This window comes from Physcomitrium patens, chromosome 2 (assembly GCF_059467195.1).
Source record: "Physcomitrium patens ecotype Gransden chromosome 2, ASM5946719v1, whole genome shotgun sequence".
NCBI lineage: Eukaryota > Viridiplantae > Streptophyta > Bryopsida > Funariales > Funariaceae > Physcomitrium > Physcomitrium patens.
Window position 1 is genome coordinate 6,312,110 of NC_143411.1, and position 6,000 is coordinate 6,318,109.

Sequence of the window (6,000 nt, forward strand, 5' to 3'; positions counted from 1 at the left end):
TGTCTATAGAAAAAAAGATTATGGATGCTACTCTCAATGGAAAAGAGAATAGATTTGTAACCATGGGAGATCTTCATGAGCTTATCAATACTCTAAGAGTGGAAATCTTACGTATTTCCAATGTGAATCATGGAAGTACTATGCCTACGCATATAGAAGAAGTTTAGAGTGTACGGCAAGAAGTTGTGCAGTTGAAAGAAGCAAGTAGATCAAAGTCACAACCAAATCCAAGGAGTTTTGTTTCTATAAGTATTACAAGGACAAGGATTAGTATGCCTAAGAAGTTTGATGGAACAAGATCAAAATTTTCTAGGATTTTTACAACAATTCAAGCTCTATCTAAGGTTGCATCCTTTCTAGTATCCTGATGGATTTACCTAAGTCAGATTCATAGGTGCACTACTATTAGGAAGTGCTCTTTCTTAGTTTGCATCTTTAATAGAAAAAGATTCACAACTCCTTTATGATTTGAATTCATTCCTAGAAGTGTTTACGACCACATTTGGAGAAAGTGATCGAGAACAAGTAGCAGAGACTAAGCTTTTATCCTTATAGCAAGGATTATAATCAGCCACTATATATGCTGTCAAATTCCAAAACCTCGTTTGCAACGTGGACTAGAACGAGAAAGCACTTATCAACCAATTTTGATATGGATTGAAGGATAGCATCAAAGATTTCTTATAAACAATATCGAAAGTAGAATCTTTGAAATAATTTATTACTCAAGCCATTGCATGACACAATCGTTTATTTGAAAGGTGTCAAGAACAAAGATTTGGTTGAAGAGGAATAAATCAAATAATAGCGGCAGTTCCCAAGTTTTTTAAAACATATTTGTCAAAGTCAGAACCAATATAGATTGATATAATACGTTTTAAACCTCTCACAAAGCAAGAAAAGACTTGATGTTGGTAAAAGGGATTGTGTTTATATTATGGAGAAGCTAAGCATACTACTCAATATTTTCCAAAGAAGCAACACAATTACAAAATGAGGAGTACAATTACCAAAGAAGATAATATGTCAGAAAACAAGTTTCTCTAGCTACAATAGGGACCGTGCGGCTAGAATTATAAGCAATACCTAGTAAAGGTCCTATCCTCTCTTCAGACCTCTCACCTTGTTTTATAATAGAAGTATATTTAGGACCTAATAATTACAAAGTCTTTGCCTTGTTAGATTCAAAAGCCTCAGCATGTTTTATAGATGAAGATTTTGCCAAAAATCAAAAAATAATTTTAATGAAGAAAGTTAAATCCGTACATGTAGAAGTCATAGATGGTTGTTTATTGTCTTTTGGAAATGTTACCCATGAAACTATTCCTTTAGATATAGCAATTAAAGATCATAACAACGTAGTAGTATTTAATGTAATAAAATCTCCCTCTAATTTGGTTATTTTAGGATTATCATGGCTAAAAATATATAACCCTCAAATAAATTGGATTTTTCATAACCTTAACTTTTTTGATAGTATAATCCAAGATTGCATTAGCAAAGTAGAAGTACGTAAGTCCAGTACGTCCAAACCTTTACTAGTAGGTGCAAAAGCTTTCATGCATGCTACAAAAGAAGGATTATCTTTTGCTATATATGCTACACCCATTTCTAATGGTGAAATAATGTCGAGTAGTATTCCTAAGCAACATCAAAAATTCTAAGGCGTTTTTGAAAAGAAGAATGTAGATATTCTCTTCAAGCATCAATCTTATGATTGTTCAATTCATCTATAAGAAAGAGCTCAACTACCATTCGAATCAATCTATGGCTTATTGCAGAATAAGTTGGTTGCATTAAAAGAGTATATTGATGAGAATTTGGTAAAGAACTTCATATGCCATTCTAAATCTCCAGCCGGGGCTCATATCTTATTTGTAAAGAAGAAAGATGGATCTCTACAAATGTGTGTGGATTATCGAAGACTCAACAAGATCACCATCAAAAATAGGTATCATTTGCCTTAAATTTCAGGACTTTTTGACCAACTCAATCAAGCAAAGATCTATACTAAAATAGATCTACGAGGAGCATACAACTTAGTTTGTATCAAAGAAGGAGATAAATAGAAGACTTCTTTTTACACTAGGTATGGACAATTTGAATATAATGTCATGCCTTTTGGACTCACAAATGCACCGTCCACTTTTCAACATCTTATGAATGATGTTGTTTGTGAATTTTTAGATGATTTTGTTGTTTGCTATTTAGATGACATTCTAATCTACTCTAAGAACACAGAAGAACATGAGCTTCATGTTTGTCACATGTTACAGAAACTTAGAGATGCAGGATTATATGCCAAGTTAGAAAAGTGTGTATTAAACACTACTTAAGTTGACTTTTTAGGATACATCATTTCCAATGAAGGCCTTATGATGGATCCCAAGAAGGTTCAAACTATCATAGATTGGAAGATTCTAAGAATAATACGAGATGTGCAATGCTTTTTGAGCTTTGCTAATTACTATCGAATCTTCATCAAGAATTTTTCTCAAGTTGCACCTCTACTTACACGTTTGACTTGTAAAGACAAACTTGAGTTGAATAAAGAAGCAGAAGCATCATTTGATGCTTTAAAGAAGGAATTTATTTCTACACCAATCTTATATTGTGTTGACTTCTCCAAGGAATTTTTTATGGAAACAAATGCATCACATTTTGCTATAGGTGCTGTGTTGTCACAAATGAGAACAGATAATAAATTCCATCCAATAGCTTTTCATTCGAGGAAATATTCAACTGCCAAGATTAATTATGAGATCTATGACAAAGAGCTCATTACAATTATGGATTCATTTCAAGAATGGCGTCATTAATTAAAACGCACCTCAAGTCTAGTTACTATATATACATACCATAAGAACCTTGAGTACTTCATGTCAACGCGTATCTTGAATCATTGTCAAGGCCGTCAGAACATGTCTTTATCTAGATTCAATTTTAAGATCACTTATCGACCCAAAAAACAATAAGGTCTATCAGATGCTCTTTCTTGATGTTCATATCTTATACCAAAAGAAGGAGATGCATCTTTTGATCAACAAAGATCAATTCTCTTGAAGCTTGAGCATTTTCATCTTCTAGCTATAAAATCAACATTGACTGTTGATTCAACATTTGTGAAGCAAATTCAATCAAGCATGTCCTTTGATCCTCTTATTTAGGATATCAAGGAAATTTCTTCTAAGTCCCATGATACTTCCAAGTTTGAATTCAAGAATAATCAATTATATTTTGAAGGATGCCTATATGTTCTAGAAGGTAAAGCTCGATTACGGGTTCTTCAAGCTTGTTATGACTTTCCAGCAGCAGGACATTTTGGGAACAATAAAACTTTGGAACTAATATCTAGCGATTTTTGGTGGCCACAAATATAGAAGGCAGTAAAAGATTTTATACAATCTTGTGATATTTGCTCAAGATAAAAAATTCCTCGTCATCGACCTTACCTACCTCTTCAGCCATTATCCATTCTAAAACAACCATGGTCCTCTATTTCTATGGATTTCATCATACATCTTCCAATCTCAGGTTCTTATTACTCTATATTTGTAATAGTAGATCATTTTACTAAGATGAAACATATTGTACCATGTACAAAATCTATCACAGGTGAAGAAATATCAAGGATAAGAACTCCATAAAAAGAAATTCACACAAGTGAGCCTTCACTCGAACAAAGGTAACAAAATATAAATAAACAAGTATGTATATTGAAAGAGAAACTAGAATGGCTATTGCCAAAAGACAAGAAAATTAGAGACCCTTGAAACTAGACTAGAAGCAAGAAAGGAGTTGACAAGAGTGAAGAAGCCTTCACTCTTGTCTCTATATATACTATCCAACTAGGGACTACGTGGCGACGTTCTATAGGACCTCCAATATGTGTTGATTTTGTAGGACACATGCCTTGACTTACAAAGAAAGTTTTTCTATGTGTAGGCCACATAGTTAGCTTGATCTTCAAGCTAATAACATGTGTGGCACATGGCCAACTTGTTGACCACGTTTCTAATCCAAAAGATCAATTAAAGATACCTATGAAGTCAAAGTAGCATCTATAAAGCTTCTAGGAAGCTTCTATATTAAATACTATAGAATTAACTTACTTTTACCTACTTTTACTTACTTCCACCTATTTGTATATGTAATTACTAGCTTATATGAGTAAGTCCATGACATTATCCCCTTTTCTAGGGACGAGTTCTACAAGGAGCGGTCATCATATGTTGAGAACATCTATGATGCGACGAATTGTATTCGCCACATACTCTGATCTCTGTTCTCTTCGAAGATGATTGATAGGGCCTCTCAACCATTGGTAGTGTCCCATACTAGGGTGGGAAGACCATCCAGTTATTTCATCATTGTTGAGGCCTTCATAACTTCCTTCGAATAGAATATTTGGAATACCATCAAGAGTTGTTCCTAACTCTAGCAAAATCACCAAACATTGGGAGTCTCTTTCCAAATGGTGATACCAAATGCGTTATATCTCGCCATCTATTCGAGGAAGAATATGTCATTCTTGAAGATCTTCATCTTGATTGCGTCATCTTGAAGGTTGTGATAATTGTAATGTCTCATCCGATGGGTCAGCGAATGAAGGTTCTTGAGTCAAATCCACTGGTTGTTGGTTCTCCATCTTCAGAGCATCACAACTACAAAAAAGCTACAAATAAGAATTGAAAGTAGAATGTTATCTTGCCTAGATGTTGTTTCTTTTATAAAGAAGATTTTCATCTTGATTTTGATGGATGTCGTCAATGAAAAGCCTCCACCGCCTTTGCTGCATTTGCAAGATTTTTTATTGGCTCCCATGTGCGTTCACTAGTACCATATCCATGCCAATGGACAAGATATTCTAATTTATTTTTGCGTCGCCTTGAATCTAAGACTTCTTCTACTTTAAACTCTTCATTATTGTCCACTTCTATAGGAGGAAGTAGAGCTTGTCATCTTCTTAGTATGTCTATTGTCTTGTATGGTTCAAGAAGAGACACGTGGAATACTGGATGGATTTTCATTGACTCCGGTAGATATAAACGATATGCAACTGGATTGATTTGTGCAAAAATAGAAAATGGTCCCAGCCTTCGATAGTCCAACTTGTCACAAGAACGAGTGGTCTTGATATTGCAACGAAGTAGCCATACCTTATCACTCAAGACGAATGATGGTTGTTCCTTTCGATAGACATCCACATTGGTCTTTTGTTGTTGTTGAGCCTCTTTTAACTGCGCCTTTATCGTTGCATGTAGCTTTGATAAATAAATTGCCAAATCTTTTGCAGTAGGATTATCAATTTTTGAAAAATCAAAAGTATCAAGTCGTGGATGATAACCATAATTAGCAAAGAAAGGTGTTTATTTTGTAGAAGAATGTACCGTGTTATAGTAAGCAAACTCTACCAATGGTAAAAAAGTTGTCCAATCATCTTGTTGATAATTAATAGTACATCTTAAATATTGCTTCAAAACTTGATTAACACGCTTTGTTTGTCCATCAGTTTGAAGATGGAATGCCGAAGATAGTTTTATATTCACTTTTAGAATCTTGAAAAGAGTCCGCCAAAATCTTGATACAAATTGAGATTCCCTATCTGATATAAAATCCTTGGATAATCCATGATAGCGATAGATATTGTCAAGAAAGAGCTTAGCTGTTTCTTCACCTGTGATAGATTTTGTACATGGTACAAAATGTGCCATCTTGGTAAAATGATCTGCTATCACGAATATAGAGTCATAAGAACCTGAGATTGAAAGATCCGTGATGAAACCCTTAGAAACAGAAGACTATGGTTGTTCTGGAATGGATACTGGCTGAAGAAGTCTAAAAGGTCGATGATGAGGAGTTTTTGATCTTGAGCAAACATCACATGATTGTACAAAATATTTGATTGCCTTCCACATTTGAGGCCACCAAAAATCCCTAGATATCAGTTCTAAAATCTTACTATATCCAAAATATTTTGCTCCTGGAAAGTCGTGACGA